This window comes from Vicia villosa, linkage group LG1, assembly GCF_029867415.1.
Source record: "Vicia villosa cultivar HV-30 ecotype Madison, WI linkage group LG1, Vvil1.0, whole genome shotgun sequence".
Classification (NCBI taxonomy): Eukaryota; Viridiplantae; Streptophyta; class Magnoliopsida; order Fabales; family Fabaceae; genus Vicia; species Vicia villosa.
The window spans coordinates 80901465-80919612 of NC_081180.1; the positions used below are offsets into that span (position 1 = coordinate 80901465).

At 36.5% G+C, this 18148-nt stretch overlaps 1 pseudogene; it reads left to right on the top strand.

Moving 5' to 3' along the window:
- The first annotated feature begins 224 nt into the window (after positions 1–224).
- On the top strand, positions 225–7095 carry LOC131647288 (uncharacterized; annotated as a pseudogene).
- Positions 7096–18148: the final 11053 nt, after the last annotated feature.

An 18148-nucleotide genomic window follows, 5' to 3' on the forward strand; every position in this document is an offset into this window, starting at 1 on the left:
AAGGCATAATATATTTAGAAATATACTTCATACATTTAGAAATATGTGTAATGCATTATATATTTAAAAATATAAGATTTTTCTTATTAATTATTTTTTGTATGAATTTCATGTATTTACTATTTCATTTATTTATTATTTTTTCATATATTTATTATTTCTGTTCTACTTCCATGTAGTCTTTTAAAATTTGTGTTTGTATGTGCCAGGTTTTTGGTAAAAGAATGGTTGGTGAATTTCAATCGTCTAATAGTCCTAATGTTGCTTTGGAAGGGAATGAAGTTCCTATAGAAAGTATTGGAGTTTCACTCACACAGGAAGTTCAATCTACTCCAAATGAAATAAATATAGAAAATCAAGATCCTGAAGCTCCTGTTGAACCCACTACAAGTCCTAATAAAAGGGGATTAAAATCAGATGCTTGGCCCTATTTTAAAAGGCAAAAAATTAGGAGGCCTTTGGAAGGCTATATGCAAATCTTGTGATAAGAAAATTGGTGGTGATACAAAAAATGGTACTAAACATTTATTTGATCATATTAGCATATGTCCAAAACGCACAGAGAGAGGTCCAAAACAAGCCATGCTTAAAGTGACAGAAAAAAATCCGGAAACAGACATGAATCATTTGTGGTTGGAAATTATACATTTAATCAAGATGTTTCTAGGAATGAACTCGCGAAGATGATATATTGCATGAATATCCCATCATGATGGTTAATCATACTTGTCATACCCCAAATTTGTCCTACCCTTTCAATACTAACTGGCTTAGGCTTTTGCATCCATATGCACATTTCCACTAGGGCATCTAACATTCATGCATTCATTAATCAAATAACCTGGCACTGGGATTAAGGATTTCGAAAGCCCAGGGCGTCATATTGAGTTTGAGGCGTGTATTGAAATTAAAGTCTAATTCTTCTGATGTTTCCAGCAGCGAAGTGTGAAATCAGGGTTTAAGGGTTTATTTCCCTATGGTTGACCAGAAGAATTGTGGTTTGATTCTAAGATCATTGTTGAACCATGGTGCAAGAGGATGGACTTGAAGATTGCATTGTACTTAGGGCATTATTTGCGCTAATAATATGCAAGTTTGGTTTGAATTGATGGATCGAATTGAATTAAAAGAGTTTCGTTGAAGATGTGAGTTTATTGGAATTTGTTCATTATACTGGAGGCGGATTTAATTTCAAGAGTAATCAAGGTGAAATAAAGTTCTCGAGCATTTGTACGAGATTTCATGGTACTTAAAGTTACAAGATTAGAACGATTCACCGTATTCATGTCATGTCCAAATATCGCCAATGAATTCAAATTCAAGTATATGTTTCAAGTTCCAATCTAAGGAGAAGTCACTATAAATTGAAGAATGTGGGAGATGGTAAAAGGTTAAAAGGTTACAAAGTCAAATTACAGTTTTCGAAGGAAAGGATCTGTTTCCATTTCAAAGTTCTACCTGATTACAATCCATTACAACATCCAAATCCACCATTACACTTTCGAAGGTCGCATTACAATACATTGACATCCAGAAAATTACACAAAAGGAATAAAAATACATTTCCTATTTGTTGACTTTTCACCAACAGCTGACTTTTGGTCAATAGTTGACCATTGACTAGAACATTGACCAGACCCCTGAACCTGTCTCTCTTCAGTTCTGCAAACCGCTCCCACGTTTCATTCTGGTTCCATTCTTCCCGTGACCTCATCTTCACCACAGTGCTAAGGGGGCCTCATTTTTCATCTATCCTTGCCGTGGCCTAAGTTGGTACAAACCTGTATGAATAAAAAAATCAAACCTGCACACATTCAGCCACAAAGAAGAAAGGAGGAAAGTCCCCTGCATACTACAAAATCCAAACCACCTACAACATTATAACCATAACAACAATTCAGGACTCAATTCAGGCTACAATTCAGTTTCACTACTAAAAGTCATCCAGCATACGTCAAACTTGCATTCAACAAAAATCATTAAAATACTTCCCGAATCAAGCTTGGTAATTCTGGCTCAACTTGATCCTTCCTTGATGTTCCATCCAAGGCTGACTTTCGCAATCCCAAAGACAACATTCTTCTGGCAGGAAATTAATTGTTGGATTGCATTGCTTGGTATTACGGACTTCTTAACATTCCAATCACCGTGTCAGCAAGCTTTATTTTATCCCTGCAAACATATGAACACAATCAGACCCATGTCATTCAAAGCTAACCTACATGTTATTCAAAATTCAATAGGGACATCACCATGCTTACATACAACAATAAATCAGCATTCATATCAGTACAAATTTCAGAAACTTTCATTCAACATTATACCATTTAAACCACACACATCCACATCAGTATGTACTGCATTCAGTTCAATCACCCACATCAACTCATACAGCCACACATAACCAATACTACATGAACAAAACCAGTACTAATTTCCAAATTCACAATACCGACACGTCCCTAACAGAACTACCAAAAACAGAAATAAATCCAACCCTCCGCCACTGACTTGTTCTGAACCATTGCTATAGTCAATTGTGTCCAAGCTCCCATCTTAGAACCAAACTTCTTCCAAGCCATACCTGTAAGCCAACACAAAAAATACATAGTTCACATCAGTTCATGACCATGCATCTAATTTTTACCTAACACAAGACAGTCCCACACTAAACCAAACCAAAAGCCAGCCAATTCCTAACATTTCTAATGTAGCAATTCACTTACATAACATATTCAGAGCAGCCAAAAATCCGCAGCACCTTGACACTATTCAAAGCTCTCAATTAACCTCCTTTTGCTAACCTTCAGTTCAGTGCCACAGAGCCATATCCTGCATACACAGCCAAGCATTATCAACAATACAGTCACATACATCCACATTCAAAACCAAACATTCATCTTACTATACAATTGCCATCAACACGAGGCCGGTTCAGCTCAAATTCGCATAAAATTCAGTTTTAACACCTACAGGGCAAGCACAAAGTTAACATCCATACTTGGTTCATTAACATCTCAGCAAGAACTTTCCAACAGGTTCTAATCTCTACAACCCCACATCAGCCCTGCACCCATTTCAAACTACCAAACTGACATATAGCAAACCCGTAACGGTCCAATAACCTTTTGTTCTAACCAATTTCACTTCTCTAACTATACTAACCTTCCCCACAATTGTCTTTAACTAACCCTTAACAGTTTTATTAACCATAAACTAACTTCCAGCTCATTCAAAACCTATAACTAAACCCCAATCACAACCAACTTTCACCAATGTCAATCTCTAACTAACATAACATAAACCCAGCTCAGCTAACTGTTTACTAACAGCCATAATAGAAATAACTAATCCTAACTCTCTCCAACAAAATCCCTCCAAACCCTCTTTCAAATTTCACTCTCATAACTAACGATCTAACTGATTCTAAACAGAAAATAACAACTTTTAACAAACTTCTAACCGACTAAATCCTCACCCTCAGTTTCATAACTACCTCACACAATCTAACGGCCCTCAATCCTCACTCTCTAACTGATTCTCAGAACCTCAATCTATATATTCTCTTTCCCTCCACAATTCAACTTCTTCAACCATTTTTTCACTCCTCACCAACACACACGCCCATTCCTCACCATTTCATCACCACCATTTTCTCACCTCTAACCTATCATCATCTTCGTTCTCTCTCAACCAGATTCATCTTCTTCATCTTCCTCTCAATCCTCCATCATCGATTCACTTTCTCCACTCTCATTCTCACTGCAAATTCTTCACTCACATATCATCATTCTCTCCGTTTTTCCTCACCTTCGTCTTCTCCACACCACAACTCAATCCATGAAAAGAGATAGAAGAAGGAGAGAAGAGGAATCGTATAACACAAAAAGGCAACAAGAAAACTCACCATAACAGAATTCTTGAGCTCCTCCACAACCTTCAATTTCTCTCGATTCAGCTTCTCCCGGCATTCTTCATCTTCATTAATCAGTTTCAACATCAACACTCTGCCAATCTTGGATCTCCATGATCTTCACTGCACGGTACCTTCATCTTCAACCTGCTTCAAACAACGACTTCGCCTCCATCCACGCTCCTTCAGTCTTCAGCTTCATCAGTATTCAATCATCCAATCTCCAATTTCTGTTCAACAACAACTTCGTTCATCGATTCCAAGCAATCTCCAAGAGCAGCTTCGTCGGATTCAACTTCAACGCAACAATCATCATCCTCGCGCTTCATTCAACAATATCACGCAAATGCAACAGTCTGAAAAAACGCCAAGCTCAAAGAAAATGAAGAAGAAGAGCGAGACGCATTAGAGAGAGATTTGAGACCAAAAGAGATGGAGAGTGATCATTCTCCGGCCGTGGCAAGGCGTTCGACGGAGGTCGCAAGAGCTTAGGCCGCCGCGCCGTTTTGAATTCGCGAGAGAAGAAGAACAAGTCAGGTCACAAAAATCTTAACCTAATCCCCTTTCTCTTCTATTTTTCATTATTTGTTTTAACTCACTTTTTTTATTACAAAACCTATAATAAAATCTGAACAATAGAATTTAGATCATGATTGGGCTTCTCCACCGAAGTTCAGTGTTCTCACCCCACGGAAGCCCGTCACAACCCCCATTTTTGATATCCATGAAGAAACTGAACAAAAAACATGCTGCTGAGCCATAACCGTTGGGCCTATGCGCCCAGACTGCTTTTCACGCCATCATTTATGATTTTTACACCTCCCTGTTTCACTTATTTGATAGATTTTAAATGTTACTTAGTTTCTTTTTACTATACTTTTTAGATAACAAAAAAAAACAATAGTTAGAATCATAATTTTTGTTAGATTTTAGGGAGTAAAAATGACATATAAAAATCAATTCTCTTTGTTAGTTTTTGATAAAAGAATAAATAGTTGACATTAAAATTTGTTAGATTTTTAGGTGATTGTTGATACAAAAAGCTCATAAAAATAAGTAGATCTTAGGCTAATTGTGACATTAATCTTTTGACTTCCCCTTCATAAAAACAATAAAAATACTAGTTTAGGCTTATTAGAATGTAGGTTCTTTAGGTGCAATTTAGACTTGAATTAGAATTCCCTTAACACTAAAAACTCATAAAAAATAGTAGTTTTTCTTAGTTTCATTTTTGTACTAATGCTTGAATCGTTTTTGCACTATTTCCATGTTCGTTTTGTATAATTGTTGTGTGACTTTTGTTGCTTAGCTTTTGGCCATATTTTAGGCCTATGTTGTTATAACCTTAGTATGCTTTCCTTTAAATTTTAGTTTAGCTCTTAAATAGGAATTAGACAACTTAGACTAGAATTTAGGAGTAGTTCCCTTTTGCATTCTTTTTCTTTTTCAACTTTAAAACATTAATAAAAGGAAGATGTGAATCACGTTAAGAAAGTGATAGAGAAATGAGTGGGATTCATTCCCTAATCTATTTCTCAATCGCTTAGTGGCGTAGAAACGAGTGGGATTCATTCCCTAATCTGTTTCTCAGTCACTACTTTAATGGGAGAGAAACGAGTGGGATTCATTCCCTAATCTGTTTCTCAAACATTAATTAATGGGAGAGAAATGAGTGAGATTCATTCTCTAATCTGTTTCTCAAACATTACATAATGGGATGGAAGTGAGTGGGATTCATTCCCTAATCTGCTTCTCGATCATTATACGTTTTATGCGATTCGAATCGTGAAGTAAATTCCCTTAAAAAATACACAACCAAAAACACTTCAAAACATCTAACAATGGTTCAGACTAAAGCAAAGTAGAGAAAGTGGTGAGTGGCCCGGTATTGGGAACTGTTCATCACTCATCTATCCTAAAAGACACAAACCAATCATTTCTTTTTCTTTTGCCTCGTTGGCACCTAAGGGCAATGTCATTTCCGTTCGTACGCATCGTAGGTCGTCCCTTATGCAAGAACGTGAACGTTGACTCCGCCCAATTAAAAAACACAAAAACAAACAAAAAATCGTTAGCCGAGCTACGGTAACTCTGATTCCTGAAAAGGATACGTAGGCAGCGGGGTAGGGCCCGTGCGAGTACAATTCTTCTTTTCCCTACATTTTGCATTCATTTCGCATTTAGACATAGACATAGATACACACCCTTTAGATAGAAACAAACATAGGTGGATACCATCGAGTACGATGGGCGTGAGGGGTGCTAGTACCTTCCCCTTGCGTAACCGACTCCCGTACCTTGATTCTCTGGTCGCAAGACCCTGTTCCTTCCTTTGTTAGGTTTTCTGATATTCCTTTCCCTTATGGGATAAATATATTGGTGGCGACTCTGTTCATTTTTCGCGAGCGTGCGACAATACTGGTTTTAGAAATTATAGTCATTCTCTTCAACCTTTGTTCAAGATAGTTTCTCGCAACACCATGAAGAATGATATAATGAAGTTGTATGAAAGTGAGAAGTCAAAGCAAATGAAAACACTTGCAAAGAATAAAAGCCGCATTGGTAGATGACATTGATGTCACAAGTCAAGATTGGGAGGAGGCTTATTCGGAATATGTGATGGAAAATACTTCAACTACAAATGTCAAGTCATAATTTACTTCCTACTTGAAAGATGGTGTCTTGCTTGATAAACAAAAAAAAAGAAAATTTTGACATCTTAGGATGGTGGAAACAAAATGGTTTGAAATTTCCAACTTTGCAAAAGATTGCAAGGGATTTTTTAGCAATTCCTATCTCTACTGTTGCTTCAGAGTCCGCCTTTAGTACTATTGGTCGTGTTTTAAGTCAACAACGTAGTAGGTTGAAGGAAGACACTTTAGAGGCTTTGATGTGCACTCAAGATTGGATCCGAAAAGATATAAAAGGTAATATATTTTTATCTCTTACAAGATTAATTGAAATGCTTTTTTAAATTTTAATTTAGCTATTTGTTTCTTAGATTACTCAAAAACGTTGACTCAATTCAAATGTGTGGATGAAGATATGGATGATGATGATGATAATAATAATAAGGTAATTTACATATTAGTGTTGATTATCTTTTAGTTTTTAAAGTATTTTTTAAGTAGATATAATTATTAATTGTTTACTTTTCGTAGGAAAAAGAAAGCCATATCTAATTGTGGAATGAGGAAGAAGACCTTGCAAGGAGAAGTTGGAAAGAGAGACATGATTGATCATTATTGTTTGGATATTTTGCTTAATATTTTAGTTTATTTATATGTAACTTTGTTTTAAGTATTTTGATATTTCTACTTTATGTGTGTTATCAATTGAGCAAATAGAGATATGCTGACTTTTGCTTTTAGTTGACTTATTATGAAGTTTTTTTTAGCTTTTCAAGCATACTCATGATGCTAAATTTTACAATTATCCCTTATTAGTTTTGATGAAGTATAGTTTTTTAAGCATATTTATGTTGTTGGCATATTGTTACTTTAAAAAGTATTATAATTCATGTTGAATTTTATAGCATTTTATAGAAATTTATAAAAAAATATATTATTATTTTGTGTCCCATTAGTATTTTTAATAAAAAATAATAAATGTCAAATACTAGTATTTTTTAATAACAAAATAAATATGTGAATTCGTTGTGCTTTTTATTTTTATAGAAAATATAAACATTTAAAAAAATAAAATATTAATGAATAAATGTAGGATCTACGAGGATCCCCGCGGGAAACGGGGATGGGATAGAAATTCTCCCGTGACGGGGATCAGGGACGGGGACGGGGAATGAATTTGATGGCGGGGAAAAAGATGGGGAAGTGTCCCCCGCCCCGCCCCAGTGACATCCCTAATCTCATGTGTTACTCATGCACCAAAATGCCAAAAATAACTTTCATTTATAAATTTTAAAATCTGAACGCACTTAAAATACAAACTATCCTTGGAGGTCGAATATAACCCTTAAAGTTAGATATTAAAAAACTCTGGATATTGGAATCTGGACGCGCATAACATATCACACCTAGATTAGAATCAGGACCACGCAATTTAGATATTGTTGTGAAAAACGATACCAATAACAAAGTATAATAGGGAATTAGGGAAGAGAATAAGAACACAATAATTGGTTATAACTGCTATTCTTTTACTTTCTCTTAAAACAAGATTACAAGTTTACAAGAATAACAAATAACCTCTCTCACCCTAAATTAGGATTTGCAGCTTAGCAATAATGAGAGACTAGTATGCTATTTATAATAAAACCTAACATACTAACTAATGGGCTTTTTCAGCAAGGCCCATTACACAAGCCAACTTAATAAACAAGCTAACTTAACAAATTAGGGTTTAAACACTAAAACCTAATTTAACATGCTAACAACCCTAGCATCTTCGACATCTGCATGCTAGACCCATCTTCGACTACAGCATGCACACTTCGACACCAGCATGTGAACAATCCTTCGACCTCATGCTTAACTCTGTCGAACTGTCGAACCAAGAAGCTACCCTTCGACAATACTAGAGTTCGATCCAATATCTCACAAATCTCCACCTTGGACCTAACTCTACAACGTCAAGGAACAGACTAGCTTTCTTCACGCAGCTTTATCAACTGCATACAGTGGAAAAACTTGCAACTCGGCAATGTCTTGGTGATCATATCAGCAGCATTGTCTTCAGTCGAAACCTTCAGCACTTGGACTTCTCCACGCTCGATTACTCCTCTGACGAAATGCAGCCTCACATCAATGTGCTTAGTTCGCTCATGATAGGCTGAATTCTTTGACAGGTGTATTGCACTTTGACTATCACATTTAACAGTGATACCTCGACCTTGAAGTTTCAGCTCCTTCGCAAAACCTTCAAGCCACAATGCTTCTTTCACAGCTTCAGTGAGAGCAATATATTCCGCTTCAGTGGTTGATAGAGCAACAACCTTCTGAAGAGTTGCTTTCCAACTAATTGTTGTGCCAAACATAGTGAAAACATATCCAGAAATAGACTTTCTAGAATCCATACAACCTGCATAATCAGAGTCGACATATCCTTCTATTGCTGCTTTACTATCTTCACCCAAGGCTCCACCATAAATTAAGACTCTGTTTAGAGATCCATTTATGTACCTTAGAATCCACTTCAATGCTTGCCAGTGAGCCTCTCCAGGATTCGCCATGCACCTGCTTACAAGACTTACTGCGTATGCTATGTCGGGTCTAGTACAGACTATAGCATACATCAAAGAACCAACTATATTAGCATATGGGATGCTATTCATATAGGCTCTTTCGACATCAGTACTGGGACACTGATCAATAATCAGCTTGAATTGAGGGTTTGTTGGAGTCACAACTGGCTTCGAATTCGACATACCAAACTTTTCAAGAATCTTCCGTAGATATGCCTCTTGAGATAGACATAACTTCGACTTCTTTCTATCTCTTCGAATGTCAATTCCAAGAATCCTGGAAGCAGCTCCCAGATCCTTCATATCGAACTCCTTATTGAGTTCAGCCTTCACCCTCATCACATCTTCAACATTGTTGCTTGCTATGAGAATATCATCCACATAAAGCAACAAAATAACAAATGAATTACCAGGTCGAACTCTGAAGTAAACGCAGTGGTCGAACTGACTTCTAATGAAACTTATGCGTGCCATGAACTTGTCGAATCTCCTATTCCACTGTCGAGGAGATTGTTTCAGCCCATACAAAGATCTCTTTAACTTGCACACATAATCTTCCTTCCCCTTTTCGACATACCCTTCAGGTTGCCTCATCAGGATCGTTTCATCTAGATCACCATACAAGAACGCAGTCTTCACATCCATCTGTTCCAGTTCAAGATCAAACTGTGCCACCATGGCAAGCAACATTCGAATGGACCTATGCTTCACAACAGGAGAAAACACATCATTGAAGTCGACACCTTCTTTTTGAGTGAAACCCCTTGCAACTAACCTTGCCTTGTATCTTTTTGACGTCACTCCTTCAATTCCTTCCTTAACTTTGAAAATCCATTTACAGCTGACTAACCTTGCCCCAACAGGTTTCTTGATCAGTTCCCAAGTATGATTATCATGAAGAGATTTCATCTCATCATCCATGGCCTTCAGCCATTCAGTCTTATTTCGACTCCTCATAACTTCCTTATAGTCTCTAGGTTCTTCGTCTAGAACCTCACTTGCAGAGATTAAGGCATAAGCTATAAGATCTGCATATCCAAGTCTCTGAGGTGGCTTGATGACTCTTCTCGACCTATCTCTCGACAATAGGTAGTCATCGTCAGTTTCCTCAACTTCAGCATCTTCTGCTTCTTCTTCGACTTCATCTGGGATATGCAATTCAGCATCAACATGCTCCACCTCAACAGGAATCTCTACCTGTTCCAGCTCTTCGTCAGATGTTTCTGTACTTCGACCAACATCATTAGTTTTCTTAAAAGCCATTTCAGCTTCATTGAAAACTACATCTCGACTGGTGATACACCTCCTGTGACCTGGCTCTAGGCACCATAGCCTATAAGCTTTGACTCCTTCAGGGTATCCCATGAACATGCATTTCAGAGCTCTAGGTTCGACCTTGTCTTGCCTAATGTGAGCATAGGCTACGCAGCCAAATACTCTCAGTTTGTCGAGATCTGGTGGATGTCCCGACCAAACTTCTTCAGGTGTCTTCATATCTAACGCTGTCGAAGGACATCTGTTTATCAGATATGTTGCTGTCGAAACAGCCTCAGCCCAAAACACCTTTGTTAACCCCACACTAGTCAACATGCATCTGACTCTCTCCAAAATAGTTCGATTAAACCTTTCAGCCAAACCATTTTGCTGTGGAGTACCTGCAGTAGTTCTATGCCTTGCAATACCAGAGGCAGCACAAAAACTGTCGAATGCCTCATTGCAAAATTCAAGGCCATTGTCGGTTCTCAACCTCTTGACCTTTCTGCCAGTCTGATTTTCAACCAGAGTCTTCCAACTTTTGAAATTCTCAAAAGTTTCATCCTTAGTCTTCTGGATGAATACCCATAATTTTCTGGAATAATCATCTACTATGGATAGAAAATACCTTGCTCCTGAATGTGATGGACACCTTGCAGGCCCCCAAAGATCAGCATGGATGTAATCAAGGGATCCATGTGTTCTTTGTTTGCCTTTGTTGAACTTCACTCTGCAAGATTTTCCAAGTACACAGGGTTCACAAAACTTCAGCTTTTCGACTTTGTCTCCACCAAGCAGATTTTGTTTCCCTAATTCGACCAGACCCCTTTCACTGACATGGCCCAATCTCATGTGCCAGATTTCTGTTTTCGACAAAGGTTTCGTGGATGCAACATTTGTCGAACCACTTACAACTTCAGCCTCAAGGGTATACAAGCCTTGTTTCTTCACGCCTCTCAAGACTTCCTTCGAACCCTTCATGACTCTTAGGATACTTTTCTCTCCTTGGAAAACATATCCTTTCTTGTCGAATTCACCAAGAGAAAGCAGATTTCTCTTCAAATCAGGAACATACCTGACTTCAGTCAACAACCTTATTGACTCATCATGGAGCTTGAATCTCACAGATCCAACACCTGCAATCTTGCAAGCCTTGTTGTTTCCCAGCAATACTGATCCACCATCTTGATCACATAATTCCTCGAACAAGTCTTTGTTTGGAGTCATGTGCCAAGTACAACCTGAATCCATAATCCACTCCTTCTTAGAGTCACTGCTTGAAACCACAAGAACATCAGATGATTCGAAATCATCTTGAACAATGGCAGCGTTGCCATTATCCTTACCTCCATGATATTTCAAGCGTTCAGGGCACACCTTTCTTGTGTGACCCTCCTTCTTACAATGGTAGCATCGAATGCCAGATGCTTCGCCACTGTAAGTCTTCGACTGGCTTTTGCCTTTCTTCTTGTCGAACTTACCATCCTTTCGTAAGAGTTTTCCTTTAACGGCCAAACCTTCGCCAACAGTCGAAGGTTTATGCTCCTTTCGTTCATTCAAGTCCTTAGAGTACAAGGCTGATTGAACTTCTTCAAACGTCAGGGACTCCCTTCCATACAAGAGAGTTTCTTTGAAGTGAGCATGTGATCGAGGCAAAGAACACAATAGTAACAGCGCTTGATCTTCATCATCGATCTTCACATCAATATTTTCAAGATCAAGAATCAGCTTGTTGAACATATCCAACTGCTCAGCCAATACTTTGTCTTCAATCATCTTGAATGAATACAAAGCTTGCTTCAGGTAGAGTCGATTTACCAGCGATTTGGTCATATACAAACTTTCAAGTTTCACCCATAACCCTGATGCCGTCGTCTCCTTTGATACCTGCCGGAGAACCTTATCACCAAGGCTCAACAAAATTGCGCTGTGTGCTTTCTCGATCATATTCGTCTTCTCCGCTGCCGTCAATTCTGCATTCATGGTTGCCTCTCCCTTCAATGCTTCCAAACAACCCTGCTGAACCAGTAGAGCTTTCATCTTCAAGCGCCACAGACCGAAATCATTCACTCCGGTGAACTTTTCAATCTCATACTTTGTTGAAGGCATCTTCTCCACGCTCACCGCACCAATTTGTTGTGAAAAATGATACCAATAACAAAGTATAATAGGGAATTAGGAAAGAGAATAAGAACACAATAATTGGTTATAACTGCTATTCTTTTACTTTCTCTTAAAACAAGATTACAAGTTTACAAGAATAACAAATAACCTCTCTCACCCTAAATTAGGATTTGCAGCTTAGCAATAATGAGAGACTAGTATGCTATTTATAATAAAACCTAACATACTAACTAATGGGCTTTTTCAGCAAGGCCCATTACACAAGCCAACTTAATAAACAAGCTAACTTAACAAATTAGGGTTTAAACACTAAAACCTAATTTAACATGCTAACAACCCTAGCATCTTCGACATCTGCATGCTAGACCCATCTTCGACTACAGCATGCACACTTCGACACCAGCATGTGAACAATCCTTCGACCTCATGCTTAACTCTGTCGAACCAAGAAGCTACCCTTCGACAATACTAGAGTTCGATCCAATATCTCACAGATATTAAAAAAATCTGGATATTAGACGGTGTATTTTATTTTTGTAATACCGTGATACGTTTAAGTTTAAGTGTATTAGCCATGGTTGGAAGGTTGAAAAGTTGGCGTAACCTAATGAGACATGGTTCCAAGATGCCATGCAACTATCTAGGTTTCATGATTTATGTAGGATTAGCCATGTTTATATTAACTATGAATTATTGTCTACTTTTGTAGACATATGGCGCGTAGGGTAATCGTCATTTCATCTTCCGATGGGTGAGATGTCCATCACACTTAATGATGTCTCGTGCCTTCTTCATTTTCCTACATAGGGAAAATTATTAAATTACTCCGGGACCAGCAGACCTGGGGCACTAGACATGATGGTTACTTATTTGAGAGTTGAATCGGGAAAAGCTCACCAAGAGTTAGATGACATCAATGGATGTCATGCTAGGTTTTCCTTCTTCGTGGATCTGTATGAGCACTACCTGGCTGTAGTTGTGGATGATGATTGTAACATCCCGTTTTTTTAGTTTTTATTATTTATTAATTATTTTATTATTATTTGTTTATTTTATTTATTATTATATGGTATGATAATTGATTAAATTTGTGTTTTGTGATATATTTGTAATATATGTGGTTTTGGGTTAGAAGTGTGAAAATGAGAAAATAACTAATTGAGCCTATGTTGAGTTAGTATGAGAAATATGGAGGTGTCATTTGTTAAGCCCATTAGTGAAATAAGATTGGTAAGGGTTTTCACAAAATAAGAGAAAAGAGAAAGATAGTAAGAAAATAGGAAAAAGAGGGAAAGAAAAGAGGAGAGAAAGAAGATGATAGAAGAGAAGAGATGAGAAGAAGAAGGCTAACCCTAGGAGGAGAAATCACTAAGGTAAGGGTAAGATTTATTTATTTATGGGTTTGTATAATGATATATGATGGGGAGTAACATGAAATTAGATTCTGTTCTTCATCTCATAGATTTCACATGTTAGGATTTGGTGAAATGATGAAATTGATGTTTGAAACCATGTTTTTATGTTGCTATATGAAGCTATAAGTTAGATACATGGTAGAAAACACTAATTCCATGATTAATTATTGTTTGGATGAGTTATGGTTGGAGAATTTCGTGTGAGGAAAATTCTTGTTCGTAGCAGAGTTTCTCACAAGAGAAGCAATCGCGCTTAGCCCGAAAGATCGGGCTTAGCACGGTATGGAAACTTTTGTTTTATTTCTTCATAAATTGGATAGTGGTATACATGTTTATGATTTAACATTGATTTCCATGAATTTTAATAATTCATTTGGTATGATTAGGATGGGTGTAAAATGAATTTTCGAAGATTACATGATACTTGATTTTTTGTAATAGAATGTTATGAATTGATATTGGTTGAGAATAGCATTGTAGGGCATTGTTTGCTACTTGTTATTGGTTACATGTTGATTTGGTGAGTATTGTGAAGATGTTTTCATTTGTGATTGATAACATGAACATGTGTATGTTTGTGTAAATGGTGTGAAATTCATATGTGATGAATGGTGAGATATATGCTTGTATGATAAATGCATGTTCTAAAACAGTGAACTATATGTTCATAATTGGTGGTTCTGATCCTATGGTAGGGATCTGGAAGAAGGTGAACCTGGTGTTAACGATTGGTACCACATGCATATTGCATTGAGTTGCATTGGAGTCACATGTGTCAATGTTAATTTAATGTTTTAGTATGCAATATGTGATAATTGATTTAATTGATACATTTGTGGTGATTGTGAACGATTATCTTTCTTATATTGAATTGTGGAGTAGTTTTGTATATGTGAATATATGAAATGTATTGAAATGTGTTGAATACATGAATATGTGAAGTGCGATGAATTGAATTGTGAATGTTTGTTATGCATTACTTATTATTATATATTTTCATAATAATATGAATTTTCACCCTTTTCTTGGAATGATGTTTTATACGGCATCGCTCAGGTACTAATGAGTAGAGGTGCCTGTTGCTTTTGAGGATTTAGCCGAGGAGATTTTATTTTTGTTTATCGATTGTTTATGTATAGAGTAGTCTCATGCTCTGGTTATGTAACACTTGGGGTTATATGTTTGATTTCATGTTTATGTTTTGAGAGATATTGTATTACTCTCATTTCATTTTGATTATGTTGGATTTATGTGGTGGTGGCCTTGGTGCCTAATGCTTGTATGCATGGCTTATTAGATGTCGAGATATTGATAATTTTTATCATTTTATTATTCCGTTGTGATGTGCATATGAAACATGATATTCAAATGTGTGTTATGAACATAACCAGATGCAATTTGTATGTCATTTTTATTTTGTTATATTTTGAAATACATGTGACGCTCTCTTGATATCCATGTTTTAATCTGATTTATGCAATATATTTTCCGTGGGGTTTAAATGGCGTTACAATGACAGTAATGTTGCATGGTATGTATACTATAAAGTGTGTGTGTTAAGGTAATACCTCTTAGTTTTGGTAGGCACGTCCATTTTTATGGACAAAAGTGCAACCTATGTCGGTGTTATATACCTCATATATTTTATTGACGTGGAAAGGGTCCACGAGTATAATTGGGGGGGGGGGGTTAATTTTTTATGTACCTCTACTCTAGACTAGCTTAGGGTAGTACGTGGAAGATTTGATAGTTGACTAGGAACAACTGTCTATCTACCGTAGTTTTTTGTCACCTTTAGTGATATTAAAGTCATAATACATATCTTATATTGATTTGTTACTAATATTTCATTTGAACCATTTTCAAGCATGGATCCATTAGTATTTTCCACAACTCGTCAATTGGGCATATGTGAAAGACTACTTTGAGGCTTTGTTGCGTGTGTGCTCAATCACCCTTGGAGGTGATGGCGTTATACTATGGATGGTTGGTTTATTGATCTCAACTTATGTACTTCTATCCACCTGAGCAAATCCTACACGAGTTTAGGTATATATAGGGTATACCCAAAGACACCATTGTAGTTGCTCCTGCCACTGTCCTCCACATGGATGTTGATGAGATCTTTGCTGCTTACTTTGATCATCTGGTGTCGAAGTATGAACGTCGTGTGCCAACTCCTCGTCCATAGAGTACAATATACGAATACATCCAATGATTTTATATAGTCACATCCCTATACAAAAAATATAGAGTGATATCCCTTGAGGCTAGCTCATTAGGAGATCTTATAGGAAACGCCGGTGAGGGAAAACCATGTCATTTATGTGTTGCAGATATGGCATCACATTATGGCTATTGGTAAAAAGGTCGCATCTATAGGTAAGTTTGTGGAAGGTGCCCCTTCGATGGCCACTCCACATATCATCTTAGCAGAGGCACAATATACGTTGTAGTACTGGCGACAAAGGAGGAATATGGGGGTCAAGATGCTCATTCCCGATATTTTATTTTGCATAGTTTAGCTTTTTTGTTTGTACTTGGGTTGATTATGACATGGTGACATTTTGTATTTGACATTTTGAAATTTATATATATGCAGTAGTTCTTTTATTTTGATCTTATTACTGAATAACAAATGTGTATGTTTTATTGTGCGGATGATTTATAAATGAATTATAATATGAGTTTATAAAAATGTCAATTTTCTTCTAACTTACTATCAAATGGTCAAAAACACAATCAAGGGGTAAATTCGGAGATTGGAATTTGGACCTATGATACAGAGATTGGAATCTTGACCAATTTTGTGACAAAAACCGGGTTCCTCAGTCATGAAGTGAATTTGTTGAAAATGGGCATATTCGAATATTGGAATTTGAACTATAGAAAGGGAACTTTGGGTTTTCATAGGGTGTGTGATTACTATATGAGGTGTAGTAAACAACACCCTTCAAACAAAGGATTAAGAGAACTCAAATCCCAAGAAGATAAGTAAAATCGTAAGAAAAAAGAATTATTAATAGCACAACGTACCAGAGCATAGAAGAAACCTTTGAGTATAGACATGAGGAAAACAAGGGAAATTAGAAGGAAAAATCATAAGGGGTGCTGGAATTTCTCTGACAATGAGTGAGAAACAAATTTATGGGATAAGAAATGTTACCTTGGTTGTGTGCATGACATATACTATATACTAGCTCTACAACAAAGATTGGTAGAAGGTATTGTGATAGTAAAATCCATTTCAATGGGAGAGAAAAGGTGTTCCTAAAGATAGACGAGGACAATAATATCAGAGAGTTTTTTAAGGGCTCAAATATGTTTTTTAATAAATATACGTGGCAATATAAAGATATATTTGATGTTGTACAATTGGAATATCAATTTATGCATGAAGATATAAGATTTTTTTTAATACTGGCAACAACTTTTGAAATGTTTATAAATGTTGATCTTTTAGTATAAAATACAAAGAGTTTGGATGTGGCTTGTGTCATGGTCAGCACACGAATAATGGAACTCATTAAAAAGAAGAGAAGGATCCAAATAAATAAAGAGAGATTAAATATAATAATAATAATAATAAAAGAAATATGTGAATGCGCCTTTGCTGAAAGAGATTTGGAAAGAGGGGAAAACACATAGGAAGATGAAGGCTACAACATGGTAATCTCGGATGATTCATTGACACCTCCACTAGTGACTTCCATGGGAGACGAAAGGACAAGGAATGTGATATGATATGATTACTAGCAATTATTATATGAAGGGGAAAAATCTATGGTTGATCAAAATTAGGCACTTGAGGAATAAGTTTTATTATTCAAAGAAATTAAAAGAGGAATGTTGCTCAAGGAAGAATATAGTTGGGTTTTACTATATGAAAAGGTAGTGGAAATGACCAAAGATGTGCAAGGCGTAGAAAAGATGTTAAGATTGTTCCATAAAGGCAATAAGGTCAAGATTATGCAAGAATTGGCAATATGAGCGAATGGAGGAGAATGAGCCACTTAAGTTCGCAGGGCTTCAAATGGGAGTAAGATATATCCAAAATTTTATTAATGAAATTGATCATCTACAATATCACATGATTATGAGGTGTTTCCAAGAAAATAATATATCTAAAAACTAATTCAAACCCCAAAACTAATATTCATTAGTATTCAAGAAACAAAGATGGAGGTTTTAGATAAAAATATATGTCGTTTGATATGGGTTTCTAATGCTATCAAACCT